The 24,493-nt window shown below is 39.8% G+C and overlaps 1 long non-coding RNA gene across 1 annotated transcript in view; it reads left to right on the top strand.

Moving 5' to 3' along the window:
- LOC132658857 (uncharacterized) overlaps positions 1-10,469 on the top strand; it is a 427,659-nt gene extending 417,190 nt beyond the window's left edge. Inside the window, exon 3 of the long non-coding RNA XR_009598942.1 lies at positions 6,065-10,469. This is a non-coding gene — a long non-coding RNA (uncharacterized LOC132658857). The remainder of the gene's footprint in view (positions 1-6,064) is intronic.
- Positions 10,470-24,493: the final 14,024 nt, after the last annotated feature.

Raw genomic sequence — 24,493 nt, 5'->3', positions numbered from 1 at the left:
CCCTTATTCCATTAGCTTTATCTAGGTATCATTTAAAGGCATTCCCCTCCCCATTCAATTGTTCCAGGATATGGAAGAGTCTGTCGTGATGCTGATCATTTCATACATGATTTTGGAGGTTTCAAAATTGTCACTGAGTGCTCACAATGTGCTGAACAAAAGATTTATTGGTATAATCCTTACAGTAGTACTGTCAGTATTTGCATTTTAATAGGTGAAGACAAGTAAACTCACAAGGTTAAGTAATTTGTCCAAAGATTGAAGCTATTACATCATGGAGCCAGGATTCATCTCCAGATCTATCCAACAGAAAAGGACATCTACTTGAGCACTCTCCTTCCCACACTGACGTCCCAGGCTGAAAAGTCTTAGTCTTTTATGCAGGCCATAAAATCTCTTCAACACACCCTTTCTAAACCTTCTCTATCTCCACTCTGTCTTCAGTGAAAAAAATTACCCACACTTACACAGAATTCCTTGTGTGGACACAAAAATCTGAACAGCATTTTCTTTTTTGCTACTAGAGCTTTTAAAAATAATATCCAACAATTTTTTGGCCTTTTGGAGATTCATCAGTATCTTGAGGAAAGAGTACATGTAGACCTTTCCCTGAAGGCTGCTATTCTCTTTCCTGAGATGTAATTCATGACACAAATCCCACTACCCTAAAAATGTAGTCGGAATGTTTAGTGAATAGGTACACTTAACATTGGGCTTCCCAGGTGGCCCTAGAGATGAAGAGCACACACAACCCTGAAGCTCATCTTTCTTCCCTCTAGTAATATTTTCTTATAGGTTTTTTTTTTTTTCTCCATTGACTTTACAATACTACCAGGTATCAATACTAACCACTTAGTACATACCAGGCACTGTGCTTTAGGTGGGTTTTTCTCTTTTAATTCTTACACCAAAGCTCTTAGACATCTGTTATATCTCTCCCTACTAAGCAGATGAGGAAATTGAGGTTTAGAATAGTAAAGAAAATTATGCACAGAACTAGTAAGTAAAAGGCAAGATTCAAATCTAGATACTTCTAACAGCAGAGACCAGACTCCAACACAGTACATTACTATGGATCTAGAGCCAGAGTCAACAATTGCCAGATGTGGGCCAAATCCAGCCTACGGCCTGTTTTTAATAATACAATTTTATTGAAACTCAGTCACACTCATTCATTTACATGTTGTCTTTGGATGCTTTCATACTGGGACATGCAGGGCCCACAATGCCAAAAGCATTATCTGTTCCTTTACAGAAAAAGCTTTAACCCCTGATCTAAACATATTAAGATATTAAATCAGACCAGCTCATGAAGCATCTCATTGTTTTTACTTCTCATTTCAAATGGCCCATTTATCCCTATTATTTGTTTCTTGCCTCTAAATTAGTCTCATCTACATGATGAAACAATAGGATTTTTGTAGAGGCTTAACACTGGATGTTTTCGGTATTCTGATTATATTTCCTTGACGGTCCATTATCAAATGCATACTTTCTCCATGTGAAGTGAAAGTCACTCAGTTGTGTCTGACTCTTTGCGACCCCATTGACTATACAGTCCATGGAATTCTCCAGGCCAGAACACTGGAGTGGGTAGCCTTTCCCTTCTCCAGATCTTCCTAACCCAGGGATTGAACCCAGGTCTCCTGCATTGCAGGCAGATTCTTTACCAGCTGAGCCACAAGGGAAGCCCACTTTCTGCATGAGACAACTCTAATAGATCATCCAGGTGTGGCTGAAGTGCACGCTTACTATTTGCCCCCCAAGCCACCAAGCATTATTGAATGTGGTGGCAGAGGATGACACAGTGAGATAGAAACAACAACTCAATGGACATGAATCTGAGCAAACTCTGGGAAATAGTGAAGGACGGAGGAGCCTGGCATGTTGTGGTCCATCGGATTACAAAGAGTCAGACACAATTTAGTGACCTGACAGCAATAGTATGCATTGTATTTTTGGCAATGGTCCCTAATTTTCATATGGAGATCCAACTTCTTTCCCAGAGCAGTCTACCTTTCTGGGTGGTAGTCCACCTCAAAGCCTGAGATGTAGGCCTAAACCAATAATCTGGTGGCATCTACCTGGCCACTGTGACTGTTCCAGGTATGGCTTTGTGTCTTAAATGTATCTAGAAAGAGTGAGTTTTATGGCCTTTCTTGGATACGTTAGAAAATTAGTCTTATTTTCCACCCCACCAGAATCAGATATAGAAGGATAGAGCCATGATGACTGCTGACAACCCTTCTGACAAAGACAGGAGAGCCCATTTAAGAGTGGAGGCTTCTTGGGAAAGTATAATTTAGGGGTAGAGAGGAAGAACTCAAGTCCTGTTGATTTTTAAGTATAAATTATTTATTGAAATATAGTTGATTTACAATATTAGTTTTAAGTGATATAATAATGACTCAATATTTTTATAGATTACACTTCACTTAAAGTTATTACAAAATAAGTTATTGGGTTGGCCATAGGGTTCATTTGGGTTTTGATATTATAGAAAAACCCAAATGGACCTTTTGGTGAACACAATATATTTAACTGTGCTTTATGTTATATCCTTGTAGTTTATTTATTTTATACATACTAGTTGGCACTTCTTAATCCTATAATCCTGTCTCACTCCTCCACCTTTCCCACTCCCCACTTGTAACCACTAGTTTGTTCTCTATATACCTGAGTGTGCTTCTGTTTTGTTATATCAGTTTATTTATTTAATTTTTAGATTCTACATATAAGTGATTTTTTAGATTCTACATATACTGTTTGTCTTTGTCTGACTTATTTAACTAAGCATAATACCGTCCAGGTCCAACCATGTTGTTACAAATGGCAAAAAAGTTCATTTTATGGCTGATTAATATTCCATTATAGATGATACCACATGGCCACCTCATGCGAAGAGTTGACTTATTGGAAAAGACTCTGATGCTGGGAGGGATTGGAGGCAGGAGGAGAAGGGGACAACAGAGGATGAGATGGCTGGATGGCATCACCAACTCGATGGACGTGAGTTTGAGTGAACTCTGGGAGTTGGTGATGGACAGGGAGGTCTGGCGTGCTGCAGTTCATGGGGTCACAAAGAGTCGGACACGACTGAGCAACTGAACTGAACTGAACTAAACATCTTTATCCATTCACCTGTTGATGGGCATGTGGATTGTTTCTATATCTTGGCTATTGTAAATAGTGCTGCTATGAATATTGGGGTGCATATACATGATGATAGCATTTGAATCACTAAATCCACTTATCATTGAAAGTGTTTAGCCTAAAATCCTTTTACAGAAGCAGAAAGAATTCCGATACAATGATTTTCCCTGCTATAACTATACTATTTTTAGCTCAATCTCTTATATCATTTTGAGGAGTCAATGCCTAGTAACAGAAAAAAAAAAAAGTTTCTACATTGCAGTGCTGCTATTGGACAAAGAACAGATTTATGTACTCTGACCCAAGTTTAACCCTCTGATATAGAAAGTTTCAGCATTTCTGCTAGCAGAAACTTTATAGAATCATCTGGATTCATTTATTTTGTTGGGGCTACTGGGCAGAAACAGACTAATCCTGTGTAAACCCATCACTTTCCAAAAGGAATACAAACTTCTACCCCAAAGTTCAGCCATTACTTAAATGTGAGATGGTTCATTAACATTTGGGGGACAAGTTGTGGCTTGAGACTTCTCTTCCCATCATTAATGGAGAAGGCAAAGGCATCCCACTCCAGTGCTCTTGCCTGGAAGATCCCATGGACGGAGGAGCCTGGTGGCCTGCAGTCCATGGGGTCGCAAAGAGTCGAACACAACTGAGCGACTTCATTTTCCCTTTTCCCTTTCATGCATTGGAGAAGGAAGTGGCTACCTGCATCTTTGCCAAGTATAAAGCAAGACAGGGAAGTATAGTGGGTTAAGAATGAAGAACTCTGCCTGGGTACAAATATTGGACCCTTCTTCTCACTAACTAAATGAACTTTCTCAGTTTCCTTAACCTCTCTGTGCCTCAATTTCCTACTTTGTATAGATTATCGGGTTTCCATGGTGACTCAGACAGTAAAGAATCTGCCTGCAATGCACAAGACCCAAGTTCAATCCCTGGGTCAGGAAGATCTGCAGGAGAACGGAATGGCAATCCACTCCAGTATTCTTGCCTTGAGAATCCCATGGACAGAGGAATCTGGCAGGTTACAGTCAATAGGATCACAGCAAGTCGGGCACAATTGAGCAACTAACAAACACATAGGATTATGAATCTAAATTAATATTTATAAAAAACATAACATAGCACCTGGTACACAATAACCCCAATGGAAGTATTTGTTACAATAATGAATAAATACCATACAAGTGCTACTAACATTTGACATATATGCAGAGGATTTGTCAAAAAATACATGGTCCCAAACCAATAGGATACATGATGGGAAAACAGCGCAGATATCTCTGGATGAGAAAAATGTTTAATTCTGATGCATAGGTTAGGATAGTCTATCCTATCCTACTCGCAATCCCATATCATGAATTCTTGTTTTAATCCATTGGGATAATTTCAGATGTAGTGTTGGTTGAAAGCTATATATGCACGGAAGTCAGTATGAACTCAACATATAGTCTTTGCCTTTCCCAACTAAGGAAGCATTTATACATCTCTCACTTTATTTTATCCTCAAAATGATACAAGTCAATTTCACAGCTATGCTTTTGTTTCATTTTAGTAACCTAGGAAAATCTAGGTTCAGATTCTCAAATTTCTTCTCCTATCTCCCACATTCCCTAAACTCCCTCAATGTGCTCAGTCATATCTGACTCTTTGCAACCCCATGGACTGTAGGCCACCAGGTCCCTCTGTCCATGGGATTCTCCAGGCAAGAATACTAGAAGTGGGTTGCCATTTCCTCATCGAGGGGATCTTCCAGACACAGGGATCCAACATGGGTCTCCTGTGTCTCTTGCACTGCAGGGGAATTTTTAACCACTGAGCCACCAGGAAAGACCCTGTGTAGTTAGAGAAGACTGTTTTGAGGAGGCTGAATTTAAGCTGAACATGGTAATAGGGGTTTTAGGTGAGGGGAGAGAGAGATTAAAAGCAGGACTGGGGATGACTCTACTTTGTAAGAACACTGTGAGGATTATAAGGTCTAGAAGTGAGGTAACAAATACATGTTCAGCCTGGGACGGTTATGCCTCCAGTGCCCATGGTAGACATTGACAGTCTTTACAACATTCTACAAGCAAGGCCAGTCACAGGCCCAGAATTCTCTTACATACACCTTCAGGCAGCCAGTACAATCACAGTATGTAGTTGGCATAAATTAGGTACTCAAGGAATCATAACTGCTAATACCCCCAGGAACCCACAAAATCTTATGTACAGTGGAAGAAATGCAGAACTTGTCTTTATTATGAAATAAGATTTATGAAATAAGAATTATGAATAATTCTTTAGAATGAAAGTCTCTGCATTTACAGTATGTCAGAGGCCTGCCATGTCTTTAGTACTTGAAGGTCTGACATGACACTGAGACCCAATCCTGCTACAAAGATTATCTGCCATATGTTGTAACATCTCTTATGAGCTATAAGTAGGAGCTTGATCATTAGGAGTTGAGAAACCTCCAGAACATGGCTACTTTCCCTAATGTTTTCATTTACCACACAAAGAAATGTTGGAATTCTACAGGTCCTGAATCAAATTGCCAAGTACAATCAAGAAGCAATAGTCTGTCTTTGGGGTTTCTTCTTGACTCCATGTAATGCTCTATGTTCAACCCTAGTGATATGATATCTGCCTAATGGCAAATCACCTTGCCTTCTATCCAGCATCCAGATCCTAGCCTTCCTAGAAAAACTCTCCCATTGCTTCTAGGCCTTCTTCTTTGTTGGACGAAGAGAAAAGAACAGTGCAAGTGGGTCATGTATTGAGGGAACCATGTTATTGAATGTGTATTGCAGGAACAAAATGTTTGAACATTAAGATGTCTGAAAGTTACATAGGAAAATATGTAGTTGAGATATGTAAAAGAAGAAAGGTATGACAGTAACTTCTTACTTTGGTTTTATGTGATAAGGGTGGAGTCTCACCATTGGAATTGTTCAGCTGCATTGGAACAACCTGGAGGCAATTCACTCATTTTATCTTGCTACTCAGAGCACCTATCTATTGTTTCATTGATACTCACAACACTGCTTTGATGAAGACAATATGGTCATCCTCAGTAGATATGAGAAGAAACTGAGAAGCAAAGTTCTTCTATCAGATCATCCAACTGAAGATATAGGTAAGTTTCTAGCTCTCCATCTTACACTATTTCCTTCTTACAATATTATCTTCCATAGGTCTCGGCAGGAGGTGCCATTAAATAAAACATAGGGAATCAAAATTGCATTTAGTGACACACACTTTTTGCCCACTTATGGCTAATTTATTTATTTTTATTGTTAAATTTTTGTTATTTTTTATTTTTTAAATCAATTAATTATTATTTTTTTAACTTTACAATATTGTGTTGCTTTTGCCATACATTCACCTGAATCTGCCATGGATGTACATGTGTTCCCCATCCTGAAGACCCCTCCCACCTCCCTCCCCATCTCATCCCTCTGGGTCATCCCAGTGCACCATCCCTGAGCACCCTGTATCATGCATCAAACCTGGACTGGTGATTCGTTTCACATATGATAATTTACGTTTCAATGCCATTCTCCCAAATCATCCCACCATTGCCCTCTCCCACAGAGTCCAAAAGAGTGTTCTGTACATCTGTTTCTCTTTTGCTGTCTCACATAGAGGGCTATTGTTACCATCTTTCTAAATTCCATATATATGCATTCAGTTCAGATCAGTTGAGTCGCTCAGTCGTGTCCGACTCTTTGTGACCCCATGAATCACAGCACCCTAGGCCTCACTGTCCATCACCAACTCCCAGAGTTCATGCAGACTCACGTCCATCGAGTCAGTGATGCCATCCAGCCATCTCAGTATACTGTAATGGTGTTTTTTCTTTCTGGCTTACTTCACTCTGTATAATAGGCTCCAGTTTCATCCAACTCATTAGAACTGATTCAAATATATTCTTTTTAATGGCTGAGTAATACTCCATTGTGTATATGTACCACAGCTTTCTTATCCATCCGTCTGCTAATGGATATCTAGGTTGCTTTCATGTCCTGGCTATTATAAGTAATGCTGCGATGAACACTGGGGTACATGTATCTCTTTCAATTCTGGTTTCCTCAGTGTGTATGCCCAGCAATGGGATTGCTGGGTCATATGGCAGTTCTATTTCCAGATTTAAGAAATCTCTACACTGTTCTCCACAGTGGCGGTACTAGATTGCAATCCCACCAACAGTGTAAGAGAGTTCCCTTTTCTCCACACCCTCTCCAGCATTTATTGCTTGTAGACTTTTGGATAGCAGCCATTCTGACTGGCGTGAAATGGTACCTCATTGTGGTTTTGATTTGCATTTCTCTGATAATGAGTGATGTTGAGCATCTTTTCATGTGTTTGTTAGCCATCTGTATGTCTTCATTGGAGAAAGGTCTGTTTAGGTCTTTGGGCCATTTTTTGATTGGGTCATTTATTTTCCTGGAATTGAGCTGCAGGAGCTGCTTGTATATTTTTCAGATTAATTCCTTGTCCGTTGCTTCATTTGCTATTATTTTCTCCCATTCTGAAGGCTCTCTTTTCACCTTGCTTATAGTTTCCTTTGTTGTGCAGAAGCTTTTAAGTTTAATTAGGTCCCATTTATTCTTGCTTTTATTTCCAGTATTCTGGGAGGTGGGTCATAGAGGATCCTGCTGTGATTTATGCCAGAGAGTGTTTTGCCTATGTTTTCCTCTGGGAAGTTTATAGTCTCTGGTCTTACATTTAGATCTTTAATCTATTTTGAGTTTATTTTTGTGTATGGTGTTAGAAAGTGTTCTAGTTTCACTCTTTTACAAGTGGTTGACCAGTTTTCCCAGCACCACTTGCTAAGGAGATTGTCTTTTCTTCATTGTATATTCTTGCCTCCTTTGTTGAAGATAAGGTATCCATAGTTGCACGGATTTATCTCTGGGCTTTCTCTTTTATTCCATTGATCTATATTTCTGTCTTTGAGCCAGTACCATACTGTCTTGATGACTGTGGCTTTGTAGTGGAGCCTGAAGTCCGGCAGGTTGATTCCTCCACTTCCATTCTTCTTTCTCAAGATTCTTTTGGCTATTCGAGGTTTTTTGTTTTTTCCATACAAATTGTGAAATTATTTGTTGTAGTTCTCTGAAAAATACCATGGGTAGCTTGATAAGGATTGCATTGAATCTATACATTGCTTTCAGTAGTATGCTCATGTTCACTATATTGATTCTGCTGATCCATGAACATGGTATATTTCTCCATCTATTTGTGTCATCTTTGATTACTTTCACCAGCATTTTATAGTTTTCTATATATAGGTTTTTGTTTCTTTAGGTAGATAAATTCCTAAGTATTTTATTCTTTTCGTTGCAATGGTGAATGGAATTGTTTCCTTAATTTCTCTTTTTCTGTTTTCTCATTGTTAGTGTATAAGAGTGCAAGGGATTTCTGTGTTGATTTTATATCCTGCAACTTTACTCTATTCATTCATTAGCTCTAGTAATTTTCTGGTGGTGTCTTTAGGGTTTTCTATGTAGAGGATCGTGTCATCTGCAAACAGTGAGAGTTTTACTTCTTCTTTTCCAATTTGGATTCCTTTTATTTCTTTTTCTGCTCTGATTGCTGTGGCCAAAACTTCCAAAACTATGTTGAATAGTCTTGGTGAGAGTGGGCATCCTTGTCTTGTTCCTGACTTTAGGGGAAAAGCTTTCAATTTTTCACCATTGAGGATAATGTTTGCTGAGGGTCTGTCATATATAGCTTTTATTATGTTGAGGTATGTTACTTCTATTCCTGCTTTCTGGAGGATATTTATCACAAATGAATGTGGAATTTTGTTAAAGGCTTTCTCTGCATATGTTGAGATAATCATATGGTTTTTACTTTTCAATTTGTTAATGTGGTTTATTACATCAATTGATTTATGGATACTGAAGAATCCTTGTATATCTGGGATAAAGCCCACTTGGTCATGATGTATAATCTTTTTAATGTGTTGTTGGATTCTGTTTGCTAGAATTTTGTTAAGGATTTTTGCATCTATGTTCATCAGTTATATTGGCCTGTAGTTTTCTTTTTTGTGTGTGGCATCTTTGTCAGGTTTTGGTATTAGGGTGATGGTGGTCTCATAGAATGACTTTGGAAATTTATCTTCCTCTGCAGTTTTCTGGAAGAGTTTGAGCAGGATAGGTGTTAGCTTTTCTCTAAATTTTTGGTAGAATTCAGTTGTGAAGCCATCTGGTCCTGAGCTTATATTCCTGGAAGATTTCTGATTACAATTTCAATTTCTGTGCTTGTGATGGGTCTGTTACGATTTTCTATTTCTTCCTGGTTCAGTTTTGGAAAGTTGTACTTTTCTAATTTGTCCATTTCTTCCAAGTTGTCCATTTTATTGGCATATAGTTGCTGATAATAGTCTTTTATGATCCTTTGTATTTCTTTGTTGTTTGCTGTAATCTCTCCATTTTCATTTCTAATTTTATTGATTTGATTCTTCTCCCTTTGTTTCTTGAGTCTGGCTAATAGTTTGTCAATTTTATTTATCCTTTCAAAGAACCAGCTTTTGGATTTGTTGATTTTTGCTATGGTCTCTTTTGTTTCTTTTGCATTTAATTCTGCCCTACTTTTTAAGATTTCTTTCCTTCTACTAACCTTGGGGTTCTTCATTTCTTCCTTTTCTAGTTGCTTTAGGTGTGGACTTAGGTTATTTGACATTTTTTCTGTTTCTTGAGTTATGCCTGTATTGCTATGAACCTTCCCCTTAGCACTGTTTTTACAGTGTCCCACAGGTTTTGGTTTGTTGTGTTTTCATTTTCATTTCATTTCTATGCATATTTTTATTTCTCGTTTGATTTCTTCTGTGACTTGTTCGTTATTCAGCAGCGTGTTGTTCAGTCTCCATATTTTGGAATTTTTAATAGTTTTTCTCCTGAAATTGACATCATACTGCATTGTGGTCAGAAAAGATGCTTGGAATGATTTCAATTTTCTTGAATTACAAAGGCTAGATTTATGGCCCAGGATGTAATCTATCCTGGAATAGGCTCCATGTGCACTCGAGGAAAAGGTGAAATTTATTGTTTTGTGGAGAAATGTTCTGTAGATATAAATTAGGTCTAACTGGTCTACTGTATCATTTAAAGTTTGTGTTTCCTTGTCAATTTTCTATTTAGTTGATCTATCCATAGGTGTGAACGAGGTATTAAAGTCTCCCACTATCTTCTGCCTCCATTATTCTACTGTTGGTTCCCTCCAGAGAGTATTTGATCTCATTTATTGCATTATTCATTATATATTGACTCTTTTTTTATTTCCTCTAGGTCATTGTTAAACCTTTCTTTCATCTTCCCAATCCTTTTCTCCAGGCTATTTATCTGTAACTCCATTTTGTTTTCAAGATTTTGGATCATTTTCTCTATCATTATTCCTAATTCTTTATCAGGCAGGTTCTCTATCTCTGACTCATTTGTTTGATTTGGTGGCTATTTATCCTGTTCCTTTATCTGCTGGGTATTTCTCTGTCTTTTCATCTTGTTTATATTGCTGTGTTTGGGGTGGCCTTTCTGTATTCTGGCAGTTGGTTGTTCCTCTTTATTGTGGAAGTTCCTCACTATGGGTAGGGTTGGACAGGTGGCTTGTCAAGGTTTCCTTGTTAGGGAAGCTTGTGTCGGTGTTCTGGTGGATGGAGCTGGGTTCTTCCCTCTGGAGTACAATGAAGTGTCAGGTAATTAGCTTTGAGATGTCAGTGGGTTTGCTGTTACTTTGGGCAGCCTGTATATTGAAGCTCAGGGTTGTGTTCCTGTGTTGCTGGAGAATTCACGTGGTATGTCTTGCTCTGGAACTTGTTGGCCCTTGGGTGATGCTTGGTTTCAGTGTAGGCATTGAAGCATTTGATGAGCTCCTGTTGATTAATGTTCCCTGGGGTCAGGAGTTCTCTGGTGTTGTCAGGATTTGGACTTAAGGCTCCTGCTTCTGGTTTTCAGTCTTATTTTTACAGTAGCCTCAAGACATCTCCATCCCTACAGCACCTATGACAAAACTTCTAGGTTAATGATGAAAGGTTTCTCCACAGTGAGGGACACCCGGAGTGGTACACAGAGTTACATGGAGAAGAGAAGAAGGAGGAGGGAGATAGAGGTGACCAGGAGCAGAAGAGGGAGAATCAAATGGGAGAGAGCAAGCTAGCCATTAATAACTTCCCTATGTGCTCTCCACAGTCTTGATCCTTCAGAGAGGTTCATGGAGTTACACAGAGAAGATAAGAAAGCTAGAAGGAGTCAGAGGTGGCCAGGAGGATAAAAGGGGGAATCAAAATGAGAGAGACACATCCAGCCAGCAATCAGTTCCCTAAGTGTACTCCACAGCCCAGAACACACAAGAGATTCACCGAGTTGTGTAGAGAAGAAAATGGGGAGGGGGGAGATAGAGGCAATCTGTTGGAGAAACAGGAGAATCAAAAGAGGGAGAGAGCAATCAGGCCAGTAATCTTTCTCCCAAATAAAAATGGGTACTGAAGATTGGATTCTTAAAGGTACAAAGTTGATAACAAATACCAAAAAGCAAAGATTAAAAATCTAGAATAACATAGAAAACCCTAAAAACTCCACAAGAAAATTACTAGAGCTAATCAATGAATATAGTAAAGTTGCAGGATATAAAATCAACACACAGAAATTCTTTGTATTCCTATACACTAATAATGAGAAAATAGAAAGAGAAATTAAGGAAACAATTCCATTCACCGTTGCAAGGAAAAGCATAAAATACTTAGGAATTTATCTACCTAAAGAAACTAAAGACCTATATATAGAAAACTATAAAACACTGGTGAAAGAAATCAAAGAGGACACTAATAGATGGAGAAATATATCATGTTCATGGATCAGAAGAATCAATATAGTGAAAATGAGTATACTACCCAAAGCAATCTATAGATTCAATGCAATCCCTATCAAGCTACCAATGGTATTTTTCACAGAGCTAGAACAAATAATTTCACAATTTGTATGGAAATACAAAAAAACCTCTAATAGCCAAAGCAATCTTGAGAAAGAAGAACGGAGCTGGAGGAATCAAACTGCCTGACTTCAGGCTCTACTACAAAGCCACAGTCATCAAGACAGTATGGTACTGGTACAAAGACAGAAATATAGATCAATGGAACAAAATAGAAAGCCCAGAGATAAACCCACACACCTATGGACACGTTATCTTTGAAAAAGGAGGCAAGAATATACAATGGATTAAAGACAATCTTTAACAAGTGGTGCTGTTAAAACTGGTCAACCACTTGTAAAAGAGTGAAACTAGAACACTTTCTAACACCATACACAAAAATAAACTCAAAATGGATTAAAGATCTAAATGTAAGACCAGAAACTATAAAACTCCTAGAGGAGAACATAGGCAAAACACTCTCCGATATAAACCACAGCAGGATCCTCTATGACCCACCTCCCAGAATATTGGAAAGAAAAGCAAAAATAAACAAATGGGACCTAATTAAAATTAAAAGCTTCTGCACAACAAAGGAAACTATAAGCAAGGTGAAAATACAGCCTTCGGAATGGGAGAAAATAATAGCAAATGAAGCAACTGACAAACAACTAATCTTAAAAATATATAAGCAACTCCTGCAGCTCAGTTCCAGAAAAATAAATGATCCAATCAAAAGGTGGGCCAAAGAACTAAATAGACATTTCTCCAAAGAAGACATACAGATGGCTAACAAACACATGAAAAGATGCTCAACATCACTCATTGTCAGAGAAATGCACATCAAAACCATTTCACACCAGTCAGAATGGCTATGATCCAATAGTCTACAAGCAATAAATGCTGGAGAGAGTGTGGAGAAAAGGGAACCCTCTTACACTGTTGGTGGAAATCCAAACCTATACAGCCACTATGGAAAACAGTGTGGCAATTGCTTAAAAAACTGGAAATAGAACTGCCATATGACCCAGCAATCCCATTGCTGGGCATACACACCAAGGAAACCAGAATTGAAAGAGACATGTGTACCCCAATGTTCATTGCAGCACTGTTTATATTAGCCAGGACATGGAAGCCACCTAGATGCCCACTAGCAGATGAATGGATAAGAAAGCTGTGATGCATATACACAATGGAATATTACTCAACCATTAAAAAGAATACATTTGAATCAGTTCTAATGAGGTGGATTGATTCTGGAGCCTATTATACAGAGTGAAGTAAGCCAGAAATGAAAACACCAATACAGTATGCTGCTAATTCGCTCCAGTCGTGTCCGACTCTGTGCATCCCTATAGACGGCAGCCCACCAGGCTCCACCGTCCCTGGGATTCTCCAGGCAGGAATACTGGAGTGGGTTGCCATTTCCTTCTCCAGTGCATGAAAGTGAAAAGTGAAAGTGAAGTTGCTCAGTCATGTCTCACTCTTAGCGACCCCATGGACTGCAGCCTACCAGGCTCCTCTGGCCATGGGATTCTCCAGGCAAGAGTACTGGAGTGGGTTGCCAGTGCCTTCTCCCCAATACAGTATACTAATGCATATATATGGAGTTTACAAAGATGGTAACTATAACCCTGTATGTGAGACAGCAAAAGAAACACAGATGTATTGAACAGCTTTTTGGACTCTGTGGGAGAGGGCAAGGGCAGGATTATATGGAAGAATGGTATCAAAACATGTAGATTATAATATGTGAAACGAATCTCCAGTCCAGGTCCAGTGCATGAGACAGGGTGCTCAGGGCTGGTGCACTGGATGACCCAGCAGGATGGGATGATGAGGGAGGTGGGAGGGAAGTTCAGGATGAGGAACACATACACCCATGGCGGATTCAAGTAAATGTATGGCAAAACTGATACAATATTGTAAACTAAAATAAATAAATGAATTAATTTAAAAAAAGAAATAGAGGAAAATAATAGAATGCAAAGACTAGAGATCTCTTCAAGAAAATTAGAGATACCAAAGGAACATTGCATGCAAAAAATGGCTGAATAAAGGACAGAAATGGTAAGAACCTAACAGGAGCAGAAGATATTAAGAAGAGGTGGCAAGAATACACAGAGGAACTTATAAAAAAGTTCTTCATGACCCAGATAATCACGATGGTGTGATCACTCACTAAGAGCCAGATATCCTGGAATGTGAAGTCAAGTGGGCTTTAGAAAGCATCACTATGAACAAAGCTAGTGGAGGTGATGGAATTCCAGTTGAACTATTTCAAATCCTAAAAGAAGATACTGTGAAAGTGCTGCACTCAACATACCAGCAAACTTGGAAAACTCAGCAGAGGCCACAGACTGGAAAAGGTCAGTTTTCATTCTAATTCCAAAGAAAGGAAATACCAAATGATGCTTAATTTCAGTTCAGTTCGGTTCAGTCACTCAGTCGTGTCTGAATCTTTGCGACCCCATGAATCGCAGCACGCCAGGCCTCGCTGTCCATCAATAACTCCCAGAGTTCACTCAGAGTTGCGTCCATCGAGTCAGTGATGACATCCAGCCATCTCATCATCAGTCGTCCCCTTTTCCTCTTGCCCCCAATCCCTCCCAGCATCAAAGTCTTCTCCAATGAGTCAAGTCTTCACATGAGGTGGCCAAAGTACTGGAGCTTCAGCTTTAGCATCATTCTTTCCAAAGAAATCCCAGGGTTTTTCTCCTCCAGAATGGACTGGTTGGATCTTCTTGCAGTCCAAGGGATTCTCAAGGGTCTTCTCCAACACCACAGTTCAAACGCATCAATTCTTCGGGGCTCAGCCTTCTTCACAATCCAACTCTCACATCCATACATGAACTGGAAAAACCATAGCATTGACTAGATGGACCTTAGTCAGCAAAGTAACGTCTCTGCTTTTGAATATACTACCTAGGTTGGTCATAACTTTTCTTCCAAGGAGTAAGCATCTTTTAATTTCATGGCTGCAATCCCCATCTGCAGTGATTTCGGAGCCCCCAAAAATAAAGTCTGACACTGTTTCTCCATCTATTTCCCATGAAGTGATGGGACCGGATTCCATGATCTTCGTTTTCTGAATGTTGAGCTTTAAGCCAACGTTTTCACTCTCCTCTTTCACTTTCATCAAGAGGCTTTTTAGCTCCTCTTCACTTTCTGCCATAAGGGTGATGTTATCTGCATATCTGAGGTTATTGATATTTCTCCCGGCAATCTTGATTCCACCTGGTGTTTCTTCCAGTCCAGCGTGTCTCATGATGTACTCTGCATATAAGTTAAATAAGCAGGGTGACAATATACAGCCTTGACGTACTCCTTTTCCTATTTGGAACCAGTTTGTTGTTCCATGTCCAGTTCTAACTGTTCCTTCCTGACCTGCATACAGATTTCTCAAGAGGCTGGTTAGGTGGTCTGGTATTCCCATCTCTTTCAGAATTTTCCACAGCTTATTGTGATCCACACAGTCAAAGGTTTTGGCATAGTCAATAAAGCAGAAATAGATGTTTTTCTGGAACTCTCTTGCTTTTTCCATGATCCAGCGGATGTTGGCAATTGGATCTCTGGTTCATCTGCCTTTTCTAAAACCAGCTTGAACATCAGGGAGTTCACAGTTCATGTATTGCTGAAGCCTAGCTTGGAGAATTTCGAGCATTACTTTACTAGCGTGTGAGATGAGTGCAATTATGCGGTAGTGTGAGCATTCTTTGGCATTGCCTTTCTTTGGGATTGGAATGAAAACTGACCTTTTCCAGTCTTGTGGCCACTGCTGAGTTTTCCAAATTTGCTGGCATATTGAGTGCAGTACTTTCACAGCATCATCTTTCAGGATTTGAAATAGCTCTACTGGAAGTCCATTACCTCCACTAGTTTTGTTTGTAGTGATGCTTTCTAAGGCCCATTTGACTTCACATTCCAAGATGTCTGGCTCTAGATGAGTGATCACACCATCGGGATTATCCGGGTTGTGAAGATCCTTTTGTACAGTTCTTCTGTGTATTCTTGCCATCTCTTCTTAATATCTTTTGCTTCTGTTAGGTCCATACCCCTTCTGTCCTTTATCGAGCCCATCTTTGCATGAAATGTTCCCTTGGTATCTCTAATTTTCTTGACGATATCTCTAGTCTTTCCCATTCTGTTCTTTTCCTTTATTTCTTTGCATTGATGGCTGATGAAGGCTTTCTTATCTCTTCTTGCTATTCTTTGGAACTCTGCATTCAGGTGCTTATATCTTTCCTTTTCTCCTTGGCTTTTAGCCTCTCTTCTTTTCACAGCTATTTGTAAGGCCTCCCCAGACAGACGGTTTGTGTTTTCGCATTTCTTTTCCATGGGGATGGTCTTGATCCCTGTCTCCTGTACAATGTCATGAACCTCATTCCATAGTTCATCAGGCACTCTATCTATCAGATCTAGGCCCTTAAATTGATTTCTCATTTCCACTGTATATTCATAAGGGAGTTGATTGAGGTCATACCTGAATGGTCTAGCGGTTTTTCCTGTTTTCTTCAATTTCAGTCTGAATTTGGTATTAAGGAGTTCATGATCTGAGCCCCAGTCATCTCCTGGTCTTGTTTTTGTTGACTGTATAGAGCTTCTCCATCTTTTGCTGCAGAGAATATAATCAATCTGATTTCGGTGTTGACCATCTGGTGATGTCCACGTGTAGAGTCTTCTCTTGTGTTGTTGGAAGAGGGTGTTTGCTATGACCAGTGCATTTTCTTGGGAAAACTCTATTAGCCTTTCCCCTGCTTCATTCCGCATTCCAAGGCCAAATTTGCCTGTTACTCCAGGTTTTTCTTGACTTCCTACTTTTGCATTCCAGTCCCCTATAATGAAAAGGGACAGATTGTGGTCCACTGGAGAAGGGAATGGCAAACCACTTCAGTATTCTTGCCTTGAGAACCCCATGAACAGTATGAAAAGGCAAAATGATAGGATATTGAAAGAGGTACTCCCCAGGTCAATAGGTGCCCAATATGCTACTGGAGGTCCGTGAAGAAATAACTCCAGAAAGAATGAAGGGTTGGAGCCAAAGAAAAACAATACCCAGCTGTGGATGTGACTGGTGATAGAAGCAAGGTCTATTGCATAGGAACCTGGAATGTCATGTCCTTGAATCAAGGCAAATTGGAAGTGGTCAAACAGGAGATGGCAAGAGTGAATGTCATCATTCTAGGAATCCGTGAACTAATATGGACTGGAATGGGTGAATGTAACTCAGATGACCATTATATCTACTACTGCAGGCAAGAATCCCTCAAAAGAGAGGGAGTAGCCATCGTGGTCCACAGAATAGTCTGAAATGCAGTACTTGGATGCAATCTCAAAAACGACAGAATGATCTCTGTTCGTTTCCAAGGCAAACCATTCAATATCACAGTAATCCAAGTCTATGCCCCAACCAGTAACACCGAAGAAGCTGAGGTTGAACAGTTCTATGAAGACCTACAAGACCTTTTAGAACTAACACCCCAAAAAGATGTCTTTTTCAATGATGCTCATACTACTGCACAATTGCACTCATCTCACACGCTAGTAAAGTAACGCTCAAAATGCTCCAAGCTAGGCTTCAACAATATGTGATCCGGGAACTTCCAGATGTTCAAGCTGGTTTTAGAAAAGGCAGAGGAACAAGAGATAAAATTGCCAGCATCCACTGAATCATGGAAAAAGCAAGAGAGTTCCAGAAAAACATCTATTTCTGCTTTATTGACTATGCCAAAGCCTTTGACTGTGTGGATCATAATAAACTGTGGAAAATTCTGAAAGAGATGGGAATACCAGACCACCTGACCTGCCTCTTGAGAAACCAATATGCAGATCAGGAAGCAACAGTTAGAACTGGACATGAAACAACAGACTGGTTCCAAATAGGAAAAGGAGTACGTCAAGGCTGTATATTGTCAGCCTACTTATTGAACCTATATGCAGAGTACATCATGAGAAACTCTGGGCTAGATGAAACACAAGTTGCAATCAAGATTGCTGGGAGAAATATCAATAACCTCAGATGTACAGATGACACCACTCTTATGGCAGAAAGTGAAGAAGAACTAAACAGCCTCACGATGAAAGTGAAAAAGGAGAGTGAAAAGAGTTGGCTTAAAGCTCAACATTCAGAAATCAAAGATCATGGCATCTGGTCCCATCACTTCATGGGAAATAGATGGGGAAACATTGGAAATGGTGGCAGACTTTTTTGGGTGACTCCAAAATCACTGCAGATGGTGACTGCAGCCCTGAAATTAAAAGACCCTTACTTCTTGGAAGAAGTTATGACCAAACTAGACAGCATATTGAAAAGCAGAGACATTACTTTGCCAACAAATATCTGTCTAGTCAAGGCTATGGTTTTTCCAGTAGTCGTGTATCTATGGGAGAGTTGGAATATAAAGAATGGTGAGCACCAAAGTATTGATGCTTTCGAACTCTGGTGTTGGAGAAGACTCTTGAGAGTCCCTTGGACTGGAAGGAGGTCCAACCAGTCCATCCTACAGGAAATCAATCCTTAATATTCAATGGAAGGACTGATGCTGAAGCTAAAAGTGGAGTTTCAGCTGTGGTCACCTGATGCATAGAGCTGACTCATTTGAAAAAACCCTGATGCTGGGAAAGACTGAGGGCAGGAGGAGAAGGGGACGACAGAGATGACATAGTTGGATGGCATCACTGACTCAGTGGGCACGAGTTTGAGTAAACTCCAGGAGATGGTGATGGACAGGAAGGCCTAGCATGCTGCAATCCATTGTTTCACAAAGAGTCACACACAACTGAGCAAATGAACTGAACTGAACCACCTACCAGAATGTTCTGTTGAAGCAATAAATTTCTTCTTGAATTCCAGCAGTCATTTTGTGTGCCCACCCAATAGGAAATGAACCTGCTGGTTAATACTAAGGTTGAAAAAGATGACAACTTATTTCAGATGGATTCAACTACTTTTCAACTCAACTCCTTGCTCAGAATCTGAGATATGATGAATCCAATCAGAGTCATCATTTCCAAGAAGAGCTAGCAGACTCCACTGAGGATGAAGTTAGTGGCCCAAATCTGATGGACAATTTCCCAGACCTTATCACTCAGTGTATTCTGCTGGTACAGGGATGACCCAGAGAGATGTTATGGGGAGGGAGGTGGGAGGGGGGTTAATGTTTGGGAACGCATGTACACCCATGGGGGATTCATGTCAATGTATGGCAAAACCAATACAGTATTGTAAAGTAAAATAAAGTAAAAATAAAAATTTAATTAAAAAAAAGAAACCTAGTGACTGGCCAGAGCTTCTATAGTCAGAGGTCCAGATCTCAGGGTTGGCTCTTCAGATCCACCACCAAGCCTTATCCAACCCCAGAAGTCAAGCATGCAAAGAAGGCCCTATACAATTGCTAGGAAGTCAGCCACTTCTAACTCCAGCCAAAATAGCTGGCCAGTGAAAAGTTCAGCCATGCCTCTACTGCAGCCACGCTGGTCAGTTCACAATAGATTGCCTTCCCAAAGATCCTCAAAACCCAGCAAGTATTAATAACCCAACTCATCAGTAAGAGGAGCCCAGACAAATCACATTGTAAACATACCTCTCTCATCTCCAGACTTACTGGTATATATCATGCATTAATGTTTAAAATACAGATGGGGAATTGTGATACTACTTTACAGAAATTCATAAATTCATGCTTCTGAGAATGTCAACAACCATATTTTGCTTATTTGGTGACCCATTACCAAACCTGATCCAGCAATAATAAAACCAACTTCCAGGCACTTTCTGCAGCAGGGACTAATTTTCCAAGAGTACTGAAAGCCCACAGGCAAAACTCTGCCCAGTCTGACCCAATGGAAACCACCTTGGCAATGCCTTGGAATACTCCATCCTCACCAATGGGTAATAGATACCTAGGTCAAGAGTTGTGGCCCAGGTCTTTGGGCCTATACCCTCACTCTCACTGGTCTGTATGCTAGTTGCCTGTGGGTTTAGGACTCTTGACTGAAGTCCCTGTTGCATTTCCATAACCTATCAACATTTTCTACTAGAAGCTGATTCATGTTCCAAGTGTTAACTAAAGTTTATCTTAAAATAAAACAACTTTCATGGAACCACAGCACTGCAACCATTTTATGATTATTTATTTTATTACTATTTAAATGCTTCTACTTGCCCAACCACCTGGATATTTTTCTACTGACAAGCTAGATGGTATGGACATCCAAGCTCTCTGCTTGGAACTTTGTGTCCACTTCTTTGAGAATTAGCCCTTCAGGGAGGTACATGTTTTTAGCCAAGCCCTAGACTCCTCCCTTTTCCTCCAAATCTACTTCAGGTTCCAGTATCTCTTATGGCCAAGTCAAAATGCTCTAAGATAATGATCTCTGATAACTATTTAGTAAGATTTGGTGGGATCATAACGACTATATCTGAAACATGTCCTTGTTGCCTTAAATAGGGAACTGGCTGACTAAACCTCCACTGAAGACTGAGAATTAGGCCCTTCAGTAGCTTCAGACTCTACAGTCCTCAGCATGGTCACCATCTAAGATCTCTGCCCATTGATGCTTTGCTCTACCCCTATAGATCACCTCAGGTGACACTTACCTAGTTGAGGATCTTAAAGAGCAATTAATGGCAGACAATTTTCTGAACCATCTCGTGTTTAAAATCATAGGGTATATACATCAATACCATATGTATAGAAAATCATGAAATGGGGGTATGCTTGCTTGTGCTATGCTTTTGGCATATCTCCTCTCTGTATATAGATACCTAATGCTTCTGAACAAAAATAAGGCTACGCTGAAAAGGAAAAAAAAATCCCTAAAATGTTAAGACTATTCAGGGATAATTGGTGTTTCCTGGTAATGATATGTCTTAGTTCCCTGATTCTTGATGCTGAACTATGTCCCCATAATGGATTCCCTGAGGTAAAATCAGTAAATCAGTATTTCCTATTAGCCACGAAGGCTGCTCAGAACCTGATGCACCACTGTAGTTTGCCCTAGAAAATTATGCTTTGACAATACCTAAGACAAGCTAGGACCTTATTAGTCCAGCCTATACACTAACAGATCTTTTCACCCATCAGTGCCTCACTAACCAATTAGTGTGTGCCAATTCTTATTTGTATTTACAAGGAGTCTCTCTTATCAATAGCTCACTGTATATCCACCTTACTGCCTATGCTCTCACAACAAGACCTGAATGCACATATTTCCATTGTGCTGAGAAATTCCCACTAGTATACTAGGATTGTATGAGAGTCTCTAACAGGTAGTTCTATTTGAAATTTAAGTGACTCTGGCATTACCTGCAAGTGTCCTAATCTAGGGCCACCAATTCTGTCATAAAGGACTAACCCAATGGCGTCCAGTCACTTTCCTTACTGACTCCAGTGTGGTTCTGGTATGTTGATAGGAGCATTCAATTGACTTAACCACCAATATTTCTTTATCTTAGTGCCACAATTTTCATGGGCTTACCAGGTGGCTCAGTGGTAAAGAATCTGCCTGCCAAATAGGAAACATGGGGTCAATCTCTGGGTCAGGAAGATCCCCTGGAGAATGAAATCCCAACCCACTCCAGTATTCTTTCCTGGGAAATCCCATGGACAGAGGAACCTAGTGAGCTAAAGTCCAGGGGGTCGCAAAGCATTGGATAAGACTTAGCAACAATGACAACAACAACTTATCATTTTGTCCTCTTTATGTACATGTACTTTTTACACATAAAAAGTCACTTTATTTTATGCAGAATTCCCAGGTGGCATTAGTGGTAAAGAACTCACCTGTCATTGCAGGAGACATGAGAGGCAGTTTCGATCCTTGGGTCGGGAAGATCCCCTGGAGTAAGAAAAGGCTACCCACTGCAGTATTCTTGCATGGAAGAGTAGATGGACAGAGGAGCCTGGCGGGCTACAGTCTATGGGGCCACAGGGTCAGAGACGACTGAAGCAACATAGCACACACAAACTATTTTATGCAGAAGACTTTCCCTCTGCAGCAAAATTACCTTCTTCCCCAGATTTCATAGCCTCTCAGAACCGATAATTAAACTTGGGCTATGAAGTTCAGTTCACCTCCTACTTCTAGAAGCCACTTGTTGAGAAATTCCCAATCAGGGACCTCTTGTATTCTATGTGACAGAATCCAACAGCCAGACTGAGCATATGAATAGGATGCTGGGTCTGTTCTTTATTGCCTACTAGTTAGTGACCATTTTGTTTAGCACTTCAACATGTTGTTATAGTGACACCATCCTCTTAAATTAGAATGAGTTAATTACTTAGCATAAACACAGTTACACGGATGAGTCGTGTACCTAAGTGAATTTCTCAGAGAGTGAAACTAATCAAAATCTATAGAGAACAAATGGCATGTATACCACCCAAAGATGAAGACTGCAGTTTTAGATATTTCAATGTTTGAAGAAGGACTTGTTAACAAGAAAATGGTTTTCATGGGCTCTAGTATATGGGGGTAGCAATTAAAGACCCCAATAAACTCTCCAGATTCTGAGAGGGGATGTTGACCAGCAGATAATTTTGCAGGGTCATCTATAATGTGATAGAGGCAGTGGGTCATTCCAATTTGTGCCATTAGCCATTAAAATTGTCACCAATTCCCCATGCTCTAACTCCATGCCCTAAGATATAATCTGATTTTAATTACTTTCCCATAAAACTTTGTTACGGGGAGGAAATTTGCTAACAACTGATGTGAAGTGTTCTACCCTGCTTGACAGTTAATTTTCATTAAAAGTGAATAAATTGGTATATGGGTTATACATCAATTTCTTTGATTTTAATAGCATCAATCCTACAGATCCTAATCAACTCTGAGCACACTGGAAACAAAATAAGATTCTCACCATGCAAAGTCAGAGTTTACAGTGTGAACTGTAGTGAATTCCCTGAAGATTTTCCTCTGTGGGAGTCTTGCTTCAACAGTCTCTCTATTTTTCTCTCATTTATCTACAACTCTAATACCATTTCTAAATACCTATGGTTTTCATTTACTAAACTTAGTTTCATTCATACCTTGTACCATGGTACGTGGCATAAGTAATTGCTTCTTATACTACTACATAGTTCAGTCTAACCATCACAGTATACTGCCCTGGATGAAGATACAACACATAACTGTAGACAAAAGCCCCTGACACAAACCTATACATAGAGAGAAGAGTATATGATTGACCTAAATCTCATCCCCTCCATTCTGTTCCCTGCCAACATATGAGACCTATGTTGCTGCCTTCACTTCTATCCATGACAGTTAAAAACAAATATCACCCTTTTTGTGGACTCTAGAACATCTTCAGCCAGCACCATCTTGCCTTTGATTATAATAGTCATTACTAAACAAAATATAAAATTTAAAATACACAAATATCTAGGCAAAATATAACACCTTATGCCTTTTAGAGAGCTCTGGAAGCTCGTGTTACATTGGTAAAGCCTCCTAAATTGATGGCCATACCTTCTTACCTCACTATGAATCTTCCTTCAGGTCTCACTTGGCCAGGAAAATGGAGCAAACACTAAATGGATTATAGTGTCAAGAATCTTCAGTGTACATTTGTGCAAGAGCCACTGCTCATACTTTACAAACTAAAGTCCTGAAAGTGAATTACACAATTTAGTAGAATCAGTGGTACTACTTTAGTATCAGGACCACACTTTCAAGTCATTGAATGCCTCTATAACATTGAGTTCAGTTCAGTTCAGTCACTCAGTTGTGTCTGAATCTGTGTGACCCCATGGACAACAGGATGCTAGGCCGCCCTGTCCATCACCAGCTCCCAGAGATTACCCAAACTCATGTCCATATAATCAGTGACGCCATCCAAAGATCTTATCCTGTCGACCCCTTCTCCTCTCTCCTTCAATCTTTCCCATCATCAGGGTCTATACATATGAATCAGCACTTTGCATCAGGCGGCCAAATATTGGAGTTTCAGCTTCAACATCAGTCCTTCCTAGGAATACTCAGGACTGATCTCCTTTAGGATGGACTGGATAGTCTCCTTGCAGTCCAAGGGACTCTCCAAATCTCCAACAAAGGACACTCTCTTTTTCAAGTCCAAGAGTCTTCTCCAACTCTCACATCCATAAATAACTACTGGAAAAGACATAGCCTTGACTAGACGGATCTTTGCAAAGTAGTGTCTCTGCTTTTTAATATGCTGTCTAGGTTGGTCATAACTTTCCTTCCAAGCAGTATGCGTCTTTTAATTTCATGGCTGTAGTCACCATCTGTAGTGATTTTGGAGCCCCCAAAATAAATCTGACAATGTTTCCACTATTGCCCCATCTATTTGCCATGAAGTGATGGGACCGGATGCCATGATCTTAGTTTTCTAAATGTTGAGCTTTAAGCCAACTTTTTCACTCTCCTCTTTCACTTTCATCATGAGGTTCTTTAGTTCTTGTTCACTTTCTGCCAT

The sequence above is a fragment of the Ovis aries genome, chromosome X, assembly GCF_016772045.2.
Source record: "Ovis aries strain OAR_USU_Benz2616 breed Rambouillet chromosome X, ARS-UI_Ramb_v3.0, whole genome shotgun sequence".
Lineage (NCBI taxonomy): Eukaryota > Metazoa > Chordata > Mammalia > Artiodactyla > Bovidae > Ovis > Ovis aries.
This window is presented reverse-complemented; position numbering and strand designations above follow the sequence as displayed.